The following is a 16,895-nucleotide window of genomic DNA, read 5'->3' on the forward strand; positions in this document are numbered from 1 at the left end:
TACTTAATTTAATTTGTCCATCATATCTGCACTTTAATATTGTTCAGTCTTTTTATTTTTTATTTTTTTTACATAGAATCTTACTGTGTAGCCCAGGCAGGCTTAGAACTTCGGATCTTTCTCCCTCTGGCTCCTGAGCCCTAGCAGAATGATGATTAAAATAGCTTTCTTTGCACAGGCTGATGCCAGTGAGAGTCTTACTATTCTCTTCAGGAGCCCCTTGTTAACAGAAGCACAGACAACAATTAAGTGGAGCACTGGGTGCAGTCCGTCAGCTTCTGTGCTAACTCAGTGTTTCAGTGAACTTCCCAGGCTCGCGGAGATTAGGCTTACACATATTCCACCCTCAGAGCCAGTCCATTGCCAATCTTCACCGTGCTGCCTCTCCTACAGGTGGAGTCAAATCAATGCGAAAGCAGATTTGCTCTGCGAATTGTTTTCTGTGGCACTGCGTCACCATACGCTGATTTAGAAAGAGCATGGGTTTATTATCTCGGGATTATGGCAATCAGAGGCCTCAGATGGCCTCAAATGGTCTTACAGAGATGCATTAGGACACTGGAAGGTTTTGAAATTTTGAAATTTTGAAAATTTGAAATTTTGGGAGAAAATTCACTTACTGTTTGCACTAAGGTTCACAAATTTATAGCAGTTCATGCCAATTTAAATAGATTTGGAATGAAAAATGGAGGAAAAGTCCCAGTAACTGGAGAAAAAATTTCATTTAAATCATTTGACTCATCTATATGTGAAGTAATTGATGCCGTTCATATTTCATGTTATAAAAATATACCTAATTTTTTCATGAAATTTAAAGGAATATTCAGCAGAAAAATAAGAAATCTAAACGTCCAAGTTGTCTCTCTCAGTCTCTCATAGCCATAGACCTAGTTACTGTTTTCTTCCATGACAGATGAGCTTTGTGTAGAATTCATCAGCCCTTTGAGCCTGGCAATCTTCTTTCTGTATGGTGTGGCATGCAGGATAGACTCAATGCTAGCTTCATGAAGGGCTACTGTGACCAGTTCCATGGTGATGCAACAGTTATCCATCCCGAGACAAACTGTAAATCACCCAGGAGCTGTGAGTGAAGTTCCATTACCTCTTGGTTCAGCAGCTGTCCACGGGAGATAACAGGTATTAGGGGCCTAAGGCCTCTTCCAGATTAGTGAGATCTGTCAGATCTCAAAGATGCTTCCCCCACGTGAGATAGAAAGAAACCATTCTAAATGTACCAGGAGGTTCTATGTAGCATTTAAAAAACTTCCCTCGGAGCAGATAGCTCCATCTATAGGCGCAATGTCTGTGAGAGGGAGTTTGGGTCACTTTCAGACCTTCATTTTGCAGAATTCACTTATTTTGAAAGACAACGTTAAGGGGAAAATTATACACTACCTCGCAAAGGCTGGCTGATCAAAACATGCTTCTCGAAAGAGAACAGTGTTGGCACCTTAATGAATAAAAAGGCAACAGTTTCAAGGGTAGAGTCTGGTGCTCAGACCTTGTTGATAGCTTTTGTCTCCCATTGCACACACTGATAACCACTGCTGGCCGCTCTGAACTGTATTGCTTCAAACCAGTCTGTACACTGGTCACTGAGCCCTCAGGTTGAAGAGTCCCAGGGACACTGGGAGTCGTTTCTTACATATTAGGAATCCAGATACCTTATGACAACCCCTCATATCACCCTCTAGTTCTGCACATCACCCCTGCCTTAGCATCTGAAGATCAGTGCTCCCTTTGTTCTTGAAGTTGCTGCTTGCGCAGGTATGGGTGGAGATAACTTTCTTTGGTCCACAAAGCGGCTGCGGAGGTGGCTCAGAGATTGACAGTCGGAAGTATATATGACAATCCATGGATGCACGGACAGTAGACACTGGCTATCTCCAGTTGCCTCATCTGGGTCTGGAGGCTTCTTCCTTTCATGGGGCTTAAGTCTCCATGTGCTCAAAAAGTAGCTGGAAATCAGAGAACACTGAAGAGAAGCCATGTCATCATGACGAGTCGGGCTACTTTGCTTGTCCCTTATTCTATTATTTAAGCCGTCATATGTAGACTTGACCTTTAATTTTTAGTGGGCAGGAAGGGTGGTCTTGGGAACTTGGTGATGTTTGAAAAGTACATGGAACTGGGAATATTATTGAGAAGAGTTCTAGAAAATACTGTCAGTCCTTTCCTCTTTAAACTGGGGAGATCCTTAAGATTATTTTCCATAGAACCAGCTCTGGTACCAAATTCTTCTTAGTTAGGATTTTAAAAGAGAGAATCAAACATGGGAATAAGTAGAATTTGTGATAATATTTATCTCTGTACCATAATGGCAGCTACTTAAAATATGAATGGCTGTTACCGGTATGTATTTAGGGCAGACTGAAGTCTGTAGCACAGGCAGCTAGGAAGGAAAGATGAGAAAATCATGGAGATGAAGGATGGCTGATGCAGTTGTTTTTTTAGTCTTTACCCTCTTGGGGGGGCCTGCTACCCAGCTCCCAAATAAACACAGTGAGATATATTCTTGTGAATGCCCGGCCTTAGCTTGGCTTAGCTGTAGACAGCTTTTCTTAATTTAAATTATTTACCTTAATAACTTAAACTGGCTTTTGCCACCTGGCTTTCAACTTCCTCTATTCAGTATACCTTTCTTCACGTTTTACTCCATGGCGTGCTGTTAGCTGGGTGGCTGGCCGTTTATGTTCTTGTCTCCTTCTCCTTTCACTTCCTGATCTTCTCTTCCCAGATTTCTCTTCCTATATGTTCTTCTGCCTGCCATCCCCACCTATCCTTTCTCCTGCCTCACTATTGACCATTCAGCTCTTTATTAGACCAATCAAGTGTTTTAGACAGGCAAAGTAATAACAGCTTCACAGAGTTGAACAAATGCATCGTAAAAGAATGCAACACATCTGTGCATCGTTAAACAAGTGTTCCACAGCATCAACAAATGTAACACATCTTCAACTAATATTCTACAAGAGACTGGACACAGGGACTGCTCAGTGTTTGCCACCTTATAACCTTGGTGATAACTGGGTACTGCCAGGTAAGCAAGTGCCCTTCAGTGAATAAATCACATTTTGGCCTAAGGGCCAGATAAGCTGATGAAAGGAACTGCATGTGGCTGCAGGCACTATGGCCTGATCCTTCCCTGCCTCAGCCTAAGGAGTGACATTTTAACGACAGTATGTTGTGAGCTGTACCCAAGGCCTTGGCATGGCCATCTCAAAAGAACACAAGACTACTGCTTCACTTTTGCCTGCTGTATCTCAACAGAATGGCTCCCCAAACTTGGGAACTGCAGAACTGTGCAGAGAAAGGACTCTGGAGAGTGTGGCTAGAGGCTTAGCTGTGTTGAAATCCTTGGTGTTTCCTTGCATACCCTATGCTATTTCTTCCTTTTTTCCTTTCTCTCTGGTGTTGAGATCCCTCTCTACCCTCTTTCCTACCTGGATATTATAGTTTTTAGACAGGTTTTATCCTTGCTATTTTTCACGAATCTTTGCATTCCTACCTGAAGACTTGAAGCCCCTGGCCCTTGATCCAGCTTACAACAGAAACAACCCCACTGCCACCTAAATAAACATCCTATCATGACAATGACTACCCTACAATGGAAATCTGTCTTCCTAGGCACAATTTATGCTTCTGATTCATTACAAGAGCAAGGATCTTAGAGGCCTCTTCTTTTTTGAGTTACTTCATGCTTGACTCAGACATTGCCAACCTATAGTCATGGAGGTTACCCTGTCCCTTGGACTTTGGGTCTTGCTCCTCTATTCTATGATGCTGTAGGCTATTCAGATGCAGCATGGAGGCAGGGAGTTGTGTTTGAGGGCATAAGACAACCTGATTGCGTAATGAGAAGAGGCAAATTGAGTTTATGCACAATGGAAATATACTAGCAATCTCAGCATTATGTGTTTATCTGGCTGATAAAGTTTAGAGTCAGGATATGAGCAGCAGTGATATTAGAAATCTATTGTCAAAAGTATGAGTGGCAATCAGGGCCCGCTTGCCAGGTTAAGACAAGGTGGTCAGGGAATAGCTGGAATGACGCATTTGCTGGGGGCATCTAATACAGAGGCCTGTGGCATTCTGATTGGAATTCCCTAAACAAGATGGCACCAATGCTGGAGGGAAGATCTCCCAAATGGGGAGATTTGAAAGTCACACCAGCAGCATGTTTGAAGCTGAAGTGTGTTTGAGTTAAGAATGATGGCCTGGGGTAGCTGTCTAGAAGAGGGCTGAGATGACCAAGGACTTCTTACCTCCCCTGACTACTCCTATATCTTTTGGAGGTTTCCAGAGTGTTGCGGTCACACTGTGGCCTAGGACTAGTATATTGTATGAATGCCTATTGTAGAGATACAAAGATACAGGAACGATTTGATGAAGTCTAGGGCAGTATACATGGACTGTGCACTTTTTCCTGCAGGCATGCAGGAAAGGCTGTAGCAAGCAATGTGACTAGGCAGGCACAGTAGTGTACCTGCAACCCTAGTACTAGGAGGTGTATGTAGTAGGATGAAGAGTTAAAAGCCCTCTTGGGCTTCCTAGTGAGTCTGACACAGGTCTGGGCTACCTAGAGACCCTAAAGACTGTTTCTCAACATCCTTGCAGAAAAAGAGAAAAGAATGCAGCATTAACAACGTGGAATCCTACACCACTATCCCCAGAGAGGATTTGGCTCTAACCCATCACTTACGTAAATTAAGAGTATCAGATTATATTTATATATTTATGCATTCTGTAACTTACTGAATGGGTGTACCGTGTGTGGTTGGGGAAGTGAGCACGTACATGCCGAGTTTGTAGGTGCCTACTTCTTGAGTCTTCCTCTTTTCACTTTCTACAATTACTAAGTTGATTTGAAACAAAACTCATCTGATTCATAGTTTACTAACACTAGAAACCCAAAAACGAAGACACTTTTACCTGGTACTTTTGGCTGTTAAGTTTAGTTCTTTCAAGTGGGGAACACTCAATCTGGAGATAGAAAAATGCATGCTTGCTACTTGTAGAGCTTGCTGTGTTTATGCCCATGAGTTCCTTTCTATGCTCTACAACATTCATTCCAAAAGGGAGAAGGTACAAGGCGCTGGCTGCTGTCCACATTTGTTATTCCACTGGTAACTGGCTTTATCAGTCTCTGGAGTACTTCAGGACTGGCACAGGGTTGCACAAGTGCTACAACAAAAAGGCGAATATCTAATCTCCACTCTATGACATTGTGTGTACATTAGTTTTTGAAAGTTCTTTTGAGGCTGAAAGTCAAGGAGGAGGGGGAGAACTGAGCGACAACTGGTAGCGAAGTGGTGGGCACAATTTGTTCTTTCAAAGGACTTGGGTGGTAGGTTCATTCTTATTGCTCTCTTGGTTCTAGAGTAAGCCTCACATGCCTCTGAAATTCTAATTTGTCCTTGGTGATGGTTGCAACCCCATCTTGCCTCTCACTTGTCATAGAGATCACAGACAGATCAAATATCTAATATCTGTAAGTTGATTCCACTGCCTAGCAGAGTTTATATAGTCAGAGACAAAGAGAAAAGACTTCTGGATTTCTGGGTTGGAGCTAAGTGTAAGACGATCTCTCCTCTTGCTTGTTCTGCAGAACTATTCAAGAACTATTTACTTCTCATTCTGAAGAAGACAATGTTTGCTAATTATAGTAGAAAACTCCCTCATACCTTTTGATGATAAACTGTCTTGGAGCGTGGCTTTGCATCTATAGACTGAGTGCTATAAAATCCCCAGCAGAAAGTCCTGGGGAGAACTCATACTCTTCCCACATTGAATATGGGGTGATGGGAACTCACTGAAAACAGAGGGTTACTGACTGCCCTTGTTATGAAGGTATAGCATATTCTGGTGTAGAGACTGGCTGTGTGCATGCGATTGTCTGGGGCTGAAGAACAACAGTTGCCAAGAGGTTCCTCTCCATAGTGGGAATTCTGAGCATACACCTACAAAATGTAGAAAACTGGAGTTGTAAGATAAGAATTATCTCATTCAGTCTGATGTTAAAATGGGAAAGAATTAATCAATAGAAATAAAAATGAAACTCATGGGCTCATAGATACATCTGTCCCACTGTAGGCTGATGGGTTTGATAGAGAAAAGGCACAGATGGGGAATGGTTGTATTCGAGCAAGCAAGCTTAACTCTTACCTGCTTGTGAATCTGTTTTTCCTCCAACAAAGGTACCTGATGCACATCTTTTTAATGGGTATTTGAATGAAACAGCCGTAGCAGAGTGAAAGAGAGAGGATGAACAAGACTAGCTTGTCACTGCTTACTAGCAGTCTTTCTGTTTAGGAGGCCCAGGAGGATCTCTGAAACACAGGAGTCTATTTGTTTTAAGGACAGGATGTGCTTATTGACAATTCTCTTTTGTCTGGCTAAGAGGACGTTCATTTTAAATAGAACTTTGTTTCCTAAATTGACCACTCCCTGGATTTCCTGCACTTCACTTTTTCTTAGGCTTTGGAAATGTCAATTAACTTTTGATCCTTGCCTTAAGAATAAAGTAATTGCCTGTATTGTTTGATGAATATAGTCTTTATCCTAGCTAAGTCGAATGTTTTCCATGATCGATAATTTTTAAAATCCTTCATTTATGAATCAACACAATAAGTCATTGTTGTTGAAGAAGCAAGAGTCAGTGTTTTGTGTAAGCTATTTGATAGAAGCAGAAGGAATGCATGTGGATTGTGAGCTATAAGGCAAATACCAGTGACAAATGTAATTGAAGTGCTTTTGCTTCCAGGATTACAGAAGAGCTCAAGTGTTTCCTTGGGATCATGTGGGTTTGTGTTTGCATTGGGATCTGTGATCCACTTTGAGTTAATTTTTTGAGTGTCATCCATGCTATCTAGATAGTCTTCCTTCCCTCTTTCTCCCCCTCCAACTTCCTGTCCATCTGCCCTCTCTTTCCTCTTCCTCCCTCCCACCGCTATTCCTCTTTCCCTTCCATTTCCCTCCTTTTCTCTTTCCTTGATTTTCTTTCTCCCTCTCTCCCTCCCTTCGTTGTTGACTTGTGGCTGCCCAAGTTTTCAAGCACCATTTTTTGAAATGATCATCTTTTTCCATCGTATTGTTTTTATTTCTTCAAAAGGTTTTAAATCTGTGTTGCTATTATATATGCAAACGGTATTCTGTGATCTTACCCTTCCCTCTCTCAGCAGCCTTCTATTCTTACTCCCCAATGAGTCACCCTCCTGTCTCCTTCTATCCTTCCTTTTTCTCCCTTTCATCTTTCCCCACTTCTTCCCATGCCTTTTTTCCCTTCCCTCTTCCATTCCTGTCTTCTCCCCTCTTTCCTTTCCTAACCCACCGGGTGCAGTCACAGCTGTTGTATGTTCATGATTGCCATAGCCTGGTTGTATAGAGAAGAGAGTGCCCTACCACACTCCTCCCGGTCTCTAACTCCCACAGTCCTCTTCTGTCTCCCTCTACCATGTTCCCTAGACTTGGAATGGCAGTCACATACCTATCCTGTTCTGTGTCTTTAGTCTTACTACCACCTACTGTGGAAAAGACGCTTCTCCGACCAAGGCTGATCTATACTAGTGCATGTGTGTAAACTTGACTATTTAGAAAATGGTTGAATTACTTGTCTATTTGGAAAAAACATCCATTGTATATCCCCCCATGGGGTCTGTAACATGAATAGCCATTGACTGGTATCATTTTTATAGTGCCAGGTATGTATTCCATCCTGCGTGTGAGCCTTAAATCTGGTATGGAAGTGGTTGGTTCTTTCTAGACCGTTCACACCCCCAATTGCACTATGTTACCAGGTAGTTCAATATTGTACACTCTTTGTTTGGGTGTAATTGTGATGAGTTGTTTCTCCAAACAACCCTTATAGCATTCTCCTGCACTGTAACAGCCAGTGAGGTGGACACTTCTGGCTCAGCCCCAGCTTGGTTTCTCTCTGTCCTGATTCTTTCCTTTTTCTCCCTCAAAGCTAATTTGCCTATGTTATATAGGTCAATCACAGGGGACTTTGCTTTGAATCCTTGTTCTGTACTTATTTTTTTAGTTTCGTTTGGTTTATTTATTATAAAGTTTAGTTTAGTTAGTTGATAACACACAACCTGTAGCTTTATGTCAAGTAGTTTGTGAAGGGAAGTTGTTAGTCTCCTAGTAGTTGGTTGCTTTTTAATATTGTGTTAATTATTCTGGTCCTTTTGCCTTTCCATATACACTCTGGTGCTTTAAACCAATTAATTTGGTGAAATCCTGTGGTTTTTAATTTTTAAATTTAATTTAATTACTTTGGTATAGAAAGGGGTGTTGTTATGATGGCATGGCAAATGTACAAACATCAGAAGACAGTTTGTGGGGACTGTTTCTCTCCTTCCACCAGGGGCTCAAACATAGGTTATTAGACTTGGTAGGGGTCAGCTTAACTCTCTAACCATTTTGTCTGCAGGATTCTATGTTTTGTTTTCTTTTTCTATCATCACTGACATAATTTAGCCTTTACTTTTATATTCTATTTAAATGTGTGCAGTGTGAGGTTGGGCTGGCTTGGCTCAGTATGTTAGCTCCTGTCATAGACATAATGGAAGCTCCTTATATGTTTCCAGGGGAGAGCTGCCAGATGTGATGCTAGAATGTTGAGGGTGGCATGAAAGGGGATGTGTAAATGATGAAGTCTCAGTTCTACCTTGAGGAGTCTTGAAATGGTCATTTATCAAGATTGAAGTACTAGGGAGCTATGCTCCCCGGTTCATTTTGTATCCACTACATTGATTTTTCAGAATGTCTCTGAAGCTTTATTTTATTTTGCTATTTGTTTTTCTTGAGACAGTGTTTTGCAGTAGAGTTGAGGCGGATATTTCTTGATTTTACTCTCTTGCTGGTTGACTTCGAACTGCTAATCCTCCTGTCTCAGCCTCCCCAGGAATAAGATTCCAAAAGTATGTCACTAGCTTAAGAATAGTTTAAATGTTTGCTGCTTTGGAGAGGATAAAAATTAATCATCACACACATACATGTAAAATTATATACATATAATTTCTATACATATATAATTTACTGTATATAAGATACACACATTTATGTATATATAATAATTGGTTCTCTCTTCTATATGTATATGTAGATGCATTCTGGGAATCAAACATAGGTCATGGAAGCAGACAGCTTTTCTCACTGAGCCATCTTGATTGCCAGAATCCTATGATTTTTAATCATTATTTGAATAATTCAGTCTTTATTTTTATATTACATTAAGTTTTGCCATGTGGGGTGAGGTTTCCTTGGCTCAGTGCCTTAGTACCTGATAAAGACAGAAAGAGAAGACCATTATATATTTCCATGAAAGGATTTTGATAGATATATTTGTGAATGACCTATCCAAGCCCACCCAGTAACTGAGAAAATCACTTAAGAAACTTTTGCTTGGCTTCCAACCCTGAATGTGTTGTTTTCTCTGTGTCTTTGAGGTTGAATTTTGTAGTAATCACCGATGAATGCAAGGTGCTTATTCCTACAGGGTAGGAAGAGTTTTGGTGCGACAAATATAGCCAGGTGCTGCATGACAAGTCACCCCATCTACAAGATTACAATAGGGCAGAGTATCCTTGTCTCCCAGAGACGTTGATGCTGTGCGAATGGCACATCCCAATATATTGCTCATGCCCTCATGGTTAAACAGTAGTATAAAGGATCCCACTGCGCTGCCAATCCCTAACACTCTGACTTAAGCAGGATGTGTTTGATAATGGTGGTAAGGAACATTGTACTTGTTTTGATTTAATTGTACTTGTCTTGATTTAATTTTGTGCTGTTTGGTTCATTGTGGTACCAGGAGAAATAGACTGTAGTATTTGCATCTGAAATACAGTTTTTGTGTGTGCAACAGACAGTACTATGTAGGTATGTGTAAGGATATTGTGTGATGTTGTATGATATTGTATGATAACAGTGATATCACCTGAGATCACATATCTTCAGAACTTCATCCCATTATGTCATATGTGAGTGTGCCTGGCGCTGGGACAACACATTGTAGATGCACCCAACCCAGACTTGATGAATTAATCTTAAACTAGCATGAAGATGTTACAAAGAAAAGGAAACTTAAGATGAGATCTAAAGGCTAGAAGCAATAAATCAGAGAAAAGGATAGGTGGTATTGATAAAGACATAGATGAGAAAGAAGTCATAGCCTGGTTGAGGACTAGAAGAAAATTCTTACACTTCAAAAGAGAACTTTGATATGTACTGTATACACAGTGAGTATCTTTTGAAGAAATTTCTAGAAAAATATTGAAAGATGTGATTGCATTTGGAGTCAAGGATGTGTAAAAATAATTGGAATATGAAATAAGGGTTGCCAGATGGGGGATGGATGTTGGTGTCTTCAGGATCTAGACTGACTTGCAAAGTGAAGAGAAATGTATCGGTGAGAGGCATATCTAGGAGACAAACTAAGTGAAGAGTTAGTTATTTAACACGTGTAGGATAGAAGACAGAAATGTTGAAAAGAATTTTGAGGTATAGCCATATATCTGGGCAACCAGGCTTGCAACGTGTGAGGCAAGTTTTTAAACCTTTGTTCTGAACAGCAAAGCTTCTAGAATTTTTAAAATTCCATTTTGCATTCAAAACCACAGTTCTCCCTTCCATTCCTCCTCCCACCCCACCTTGCCTACTCCCCAGCCCACTCCCCATCCACTTCTCCCAAAGGGTAAGGCCTCCCATGGGGAGTCAACAAACCCTGACTCATTAAGTTGAGGCAGGACCAGGCCCCTCCCTTCTGCATTAAGGCTGAGCATGGTATCCCACCATAGGGAATGGGCTCCAACAAGCTAGTTCATGCACGAGGGATAGATCCTGGTCCTACTTCCAGGTGTCCCTCAGATAGACCAAGCTACCCCGGGAATCCAGTCAAAGAGAGGGAGGAGGGAATATGTGAGCAAGGGAGGTCAAGATCAAGGTTAAATCCACAGAGACAGCTGAACCAAGTTTATAGGAATTTATGAACTCTAGACTGACAGCTGTGGAGGCTCCATGGGCCCGAACTAGGCCCTCGGCGTGTGGGAAACAGTACTGTAGTTCTTATTTTACAGTTTCCGTTTAACGATTTGTTGAGAGATTAATAAATGTACTAATTAACTGCTAGCATAAAATATATAATTTGATCCTGTGAAAAAGTCCTCACTTCATTTATTTGATTATATATCAAATCATTTATTTGGTTATATCTATATAATATGTATGTATGTATATATGCTTTTCGAGACAGGGTTTCTCTGCATAACAGCCCTAGCTGTCCTGGACCCAGGCTGGCCTCAAACTCACAGAGCTCTGCCTATCTCTGCCTCGCGAGTGCTTGGATTAAAGAAAGGTGTTTGTCACCACCTCCCAGCCTATTTATATTTAAGTCAGTTTGATTGCACATCCCTGTTTCTTTCCATTATTTCTTGGCCAACTAGATTTCCCTATGAATTCACCTCTCAGGAAAATCATACAGATCTTCATTCTTTGAGGTACTCTGTGTTACTGTGCACACTCAATGCTTTCACGTTCTTGGGTCAGACTGACTTAATGATGAAGGAACTGGATTGCATCTTCGCTCAGTCTAGAAATTTACTGACAGTGTAGAGTCTTTGGGTTTCAGTTTTTATGTCAATGATTCCTTTGCTTGGTTTTCACTATTAAATAGCTCACCTTATGAAGGTCTTCCACTTCCACATCCATCCACTGACTCCTTGCATATCTAAATGTCTATTTATTTCTGGGGTATTTTGCCTAGTTCTAAGATTCTTGGGTCCAACTTAGAATTCACACGGTGTCGTTTCCTACAACGCCAACTGTTGCTAATAGAAAGAGGGGGCATCCTGAGTCCCCCCAATGAAGGAAATTCCGCCTCTGAACACTTGCAGGGTTTTTCCTTTGCCTCGAAATTTAGTGAACTTGGGGTGTACGACTCCCTTTGAGACATTCACTGCTCATTAGTTTTTCTTGAGGCTCTGTCTGTTATTTCCATCTGTTCCTCATGCAAGGGGAAAGTTCACAATATTATGATTTCAAATGTATTTCTCTGTCCAGGTTTTGCATTTCTCTCTTTAATAATAGAACTTTCCCGGCTTTGCCTATGCCTCTTAAACTTTTCTCCATAAAAAAAAAAAAAAGAAAGAAAAAGAAGAGTGTATTTGTCTTTCTTCTTTGCATTCATTGGAATTGAATTAAGTATTTATTCGACCTTAATGATTCATTTTTCATTCAAGTTGCACTGACCTTTCCTCCCATCCTCCTTTCTTCTCCTGCTCCTTCTCTTCTCCCCCGCCCCCACAGGTACACACAAACTTTCAGTTCTTAACCACTTCTCTGTATTTCAGTCATGTGTTCTCATTTTCTTATTGTTTTCATTTTATTTTTAACTTCTAAATAGACAGATGTGTTCCATATATTTTATATACTTTGCAAAGCCCTTTACTTATTTTTATCTTATCTTTGAGTCCACGTTCACTGATCATCTATCTGTCTTCTATCTGTCTTTTAAGTTTTAACTTTTAATTTTATTTATCAATATTATTACTGTGTGAAGGCCAGGAGATACCTTTTGAGAAGCAGGTCTCCCTGCCCACCTTTATGAAGATTTAAGTGATTTTTTTTCTGAAGGTACTTCAGAGTGAAATCTAGCAGACCAAGAAATACGTTAGAAGGAATAATCGAAATGGAACCTCGCAGGATTCCTTTTTTTTTTGGTTTTTCGAGACAGGGTTTCTCTGCAGCTTTTTTAGAGCCTGGCCTGGAACTAGCTCTTGTAGACCAGGCTGGCCTCGAACTCACAGAGATCCGCCTGCCTCTGCCTCCCGAGTGCTGGGATTAAAGGCATGCGCCACCACCGCCCGGCCTCGCAGGATTCTTCAATGAGACATTTGGAAATTGTGTGCCCTGTCTTCAGTGTCAAATAACAAAGTTGTTTTGTATATTGCCTAGGGATCGACCTCTCCGTGTCCGACTTAAAGGGTAAAGCGCATTCACTAGCCTTTCTGTCTTTGGCTCCTGTTTTGGTTTTTTGGTTTTTGGTTTTTTTTTTTTTTTGTAGCTGATGCCTCCATCCTTCTTTAAAATGGAACTTTCTACTTCTTCATTCCACTATCATGAGTGTTCTCATTTTCTTCGTGGCCTTTCTTACTTCCCTTCAGTCCTGTGGATGTGGACATATTTGCCACATGATTTAGCTTCACCTCCTCAGCCTGGGTAGTTTCTCTCTTTGCTTTCACCCAGAATTGCTTCATACTTCTTTCCCATTTTGATGCCATGGTTTAAAACTATTTCCCCTTGGAGCTTAGAAACTGTGGACACTTGGTTTGGGGAGGTGCTGGGCTGGACCCTCTGCAAGCCATGCCCATGAGTTCCTTGTCTCTTCCCCATTTTTGGCCAAGTGCAGCTTCCGTAGAAAGAAGCTCTTAAATGTAAGTACTACCTACTTACAATACCTGAGTGGCCTAAAGTTTGTTCAAGTTTGCCTGGTCCTTTTTTGTTTCCTCCTGTGGCTTTTCTCTTTACCACTGTGAGCGCCATTGCTCAGATTTTTTTTCTGAAATGGAATGTTCCTCAGACAGGAATGAAGTATTTAAAATCACCTTGTGGCCCATAGGAACATCGTCAAAGTTATTTTACACATTTCCTAGGGCAAAATCATCCAGAAAACAACAGGCGCTTTCTAGTCTCCTTTTTGAATTGGCTATTGCAGAACCGACCCAGAAACAAAAAACCATAAAGGGCCTCTGGCTGAAATTGTCCCTCCTTGGGCTGTTCAAAATGATGTGATGTTTATACCGGAAGTACACACCCGCAAGAGCCCCCTTGGCCAGAGCCTTGTGAAACCTCAGGTTTTTTTCCCATGCGCTCCCAGTGGCAAGATGGCCGTTGGTACTGAGCTGAATCTCGCTCTCACTATATAGAGGTGTGTACCGCATTCTTGGTGATGCATTCAGTCTTCAGAGGGCAGAGGGCAGTAGGGGGTCATGCTAAGGGCAATATTTCAGCTGGGAGGGGGTCAACTCCTATCGATTTGCCAGTTATTTGTTTCATCTGGGTTGTTGGTCCATGGCAGCTGTGATCACTGTGAGCTCTACCGGAGACACATGGGATAAGAGGACTGAATGGAAATTTCTAAGTTTACAGGAAACTTGACATCAGCCTTGGAGTGGGCTTAGAGTGTTTGCCTATCCATGCTGGTGGTGTAACCCTCAACACTTCTGAGATGACTGAGGAAGAAAATTGTGTTTGCAGTGTGTGTGTGTAGACTGACTGAACCTAGCTGTGGATCCCGTCACTCTGCTGTCGTAAATTATTATTCAGCCTGTCAATAATTTCATTGATTGGATTAATTATTAAACATTTAACTCTGAGCCCATTTTTAAAGACCTTAGAGGAGTCTTCAATGAAACGTTTATGGCAGGAGCAACATTTACAAAGCGGGGGAAGCCTTGTGTTCTGTCCATTTCTTAATTCTGATGAATCTAATCCTGTGATGTTAAAATAATCTTCAAACTCTCATGTAGTGATTATGTTAGGAACGTGATGTGATTTTATGTTCAAGCATATTAACTTTTCTCCTTTCTCAAAACATCCCAGGATTTTATAGCTTTCTTTGGTATTTATAACAGGATGTCTTGCTTTTTTTCGCCCTCTGATTTGGTCCTTTTTGTTTGATTTCACAAACCTTTCCAATTGGTTGATTCCATTGAGTTGTACTCCTACTCGGTCTATAAGGGGAAAAAAAGCAAACAAAATTATTTAAAAACAATCCCTCTCTATCCTCCCTCCTTAAGTCATTTTGTATGTTCGCTAAAAATTCTATTAGTTCTCTTTATTCATACTTCATATTACCCTGAGAATGTAGTATGTATTTTTACTGTTAACCATAGTCATGCATAAGCTCTATTGGTTGTGTGGAAACTGCCTAAGATTATGACAGAGTTGCTTCATTTAAAGCCTTGGGAGAAATATTCACGAGATGATTCTTATCCGGGGGTCTCAGAGGAATTAGGCTTATTGTTTGTAGATGAATAACTATTCCTGTCTTGAAAAATACTGTCCTGGAAGAGTCACAAACACAGGCAGGGTGATCACACATCACAGCCTTGACGGGGATTAGTAGATTTTCGGGTATCTACTAGAGGTGGCTGGTGGATCAGATGCTCTGTCTAGGATTTGCTTTGGAGTTTATTTTAATGAGGAGAGTCATATGTTTGGATAGCATTTTGACTCTTCCCTCAAATTACTGCCTTCTGAAAAACAAACAAACTAAAAACTTTGAATATGTTTGTGAGTGATGATTTATTAAAAAGTTCTGACTACTGAACAGCTTGATTTATGATCTCCTAGTCCTTCATTTCCTCTTTGCTACAGTTTTTCATATCTGATATGATCCACACATGCTGTAAAACTAGACCACATTTTTATAGCTTGCTAAGTTCAGATAAGTTTCATGAAATCTATAATATATGCTTTTTTACAATAGCTCTTTATAAAAATGTTGCCTTCAAAGCCCTCAACAACTTTCCTATTTTTAAGGACACCATCCTTCGGTCAACACTGACTTTTTTCTCTTTTTTTTTTTTTGCAACATATGCAATTTTGTTTCCAAAGCACCTCTCACCCTCTTGCTGTTCCCAGCTCTTGAGTTAACCCATAAAATCTGGGTACGTTTGACAGCGTCTGCACTGAGAAATGCCTTCCAAAGAAAACATTTGTTAGAATACACAAGCGCTTTATTTGGTTACATCTCAGGGCCTAAACATTTGATTCAGCTGCCAGTGTGTGTTCTGTTGGCTAATGTTTATTTAGGGTTTCCACATTTTCATAGGCTAGCGGCCAAGTTGTCCAACAGTCTGGTGCCTCGCGGGGGTGGAAGTGGGCCTGTGTGCTAGGAGTCGATAGCATTAGATGCTCCGATGTACAGTCAGTTGACATATGTCAGAACTGGCAGAAGTTGGCCGCACCCACTTGGCCACATATAGTTAGCAAGGAGTTTCCTCAGTCTGTCCTTAATGGATTGAGAAGCCTGAGGGAGCCTGTGAGGATCCCTCGCAGCCACGATCCAATGAAAGCAGAACTTAGGCTGATTATAAAGTAATCAGGACTGTTCTTTCGTTGTTGTTGTTGTCCAAAGATATACTGTGGTCGGGGCTGGAGGGACGGCTCATTGGTGAAGATCACCTGCCAGTTGTCTGGAGTTTGGTTCCCAGAACTCAAGTCAGGCGCCTCTGCCTGCAGACACAGCAAAAACATATTTGAAGAATACTTCTTGTGGTATAAAGCATACCACCATGTTTTCTCATTTGGTTAGTTTCAAAGCTGGTGGTGAGGCGAATGCTAGCTCCCATTCCCAGGTCAGGAGACAGTCACACTTCGAGAAAGTGTTGCTACTACGTGACAGATCCTCCTCCTCAGAAGCCACTTTGTGGTTAAGCAGGGGAAATCAGCATGGCCTATGGAAAATAGACTATCCCAGTGTCAAACAAAAGAACACCAGATGTACCTCAGATGACGGACTCCGAACTCTAGCTGTGCCCCTAGCACTAGGCCTCCGTTAGCAACACACGTTCGGCAATGCCGGCTAACACTGCCATCCGGATTTGTAAAGTTTCCATGAAAGGCAATCAGAAACTGCGCAAAAGTCCTAAATGGTAAGAACAAAAAGTGGAGTTTAGGCACAAGTTCGTATGTATCTAACACATAGATGTAAATTATGTATTTTCATACCTTTACATATAGTGCATGCCAAAAGGAGTTGAGGACAGCCCAGTGAAGAATACATAAAAAATGACACGTTGTTAAATGGGGTCATGTAGATGTCAACCACTGTGCTGGGGTTGGAAGATACAAATATAAACAACACAGGGGTCTGTATCCTCAAGAGA

The 16,895-nt window shown here is 41.2% G+C and overlaps 1 protein-coding gene across 1 annotated transcript in view; it reads left to right on the plus strand.

Moving 5' to 3' along the window:
• Positions 1 to 13,908: 13,908 nt before the first annotated feature.
• The window catches only part of Klf12 (Kruppel like factor 12), a 247,326-nt gene continuing 244,339 nt past the window's right edge, over positions 13,909 to 16,895 (plus strand). The window contains exon 1 of the mRNA XM_042054071.1: positions 13,909 to 13,930. The gene's annotated coding sequence lies outside the window, so the exon portion shown is untranslated. The remainder of the gene's footprint in view (positions 13,931 to 16,895) is intronic.

Source organism: Arvicola amphibius, chromosome 13 (genome assembly GCF_903992535.2).
Source record: "Arvicola amphibius chromosome 13, mArvAmp1.2, whole genome shotgun sequence".
Taxonomy (NCBI): Eukaryota; Metazoa; Chordata; class Mammalia; order Rodentia; family Cricetidae; genus Arvicola; species Arvicola amphibius.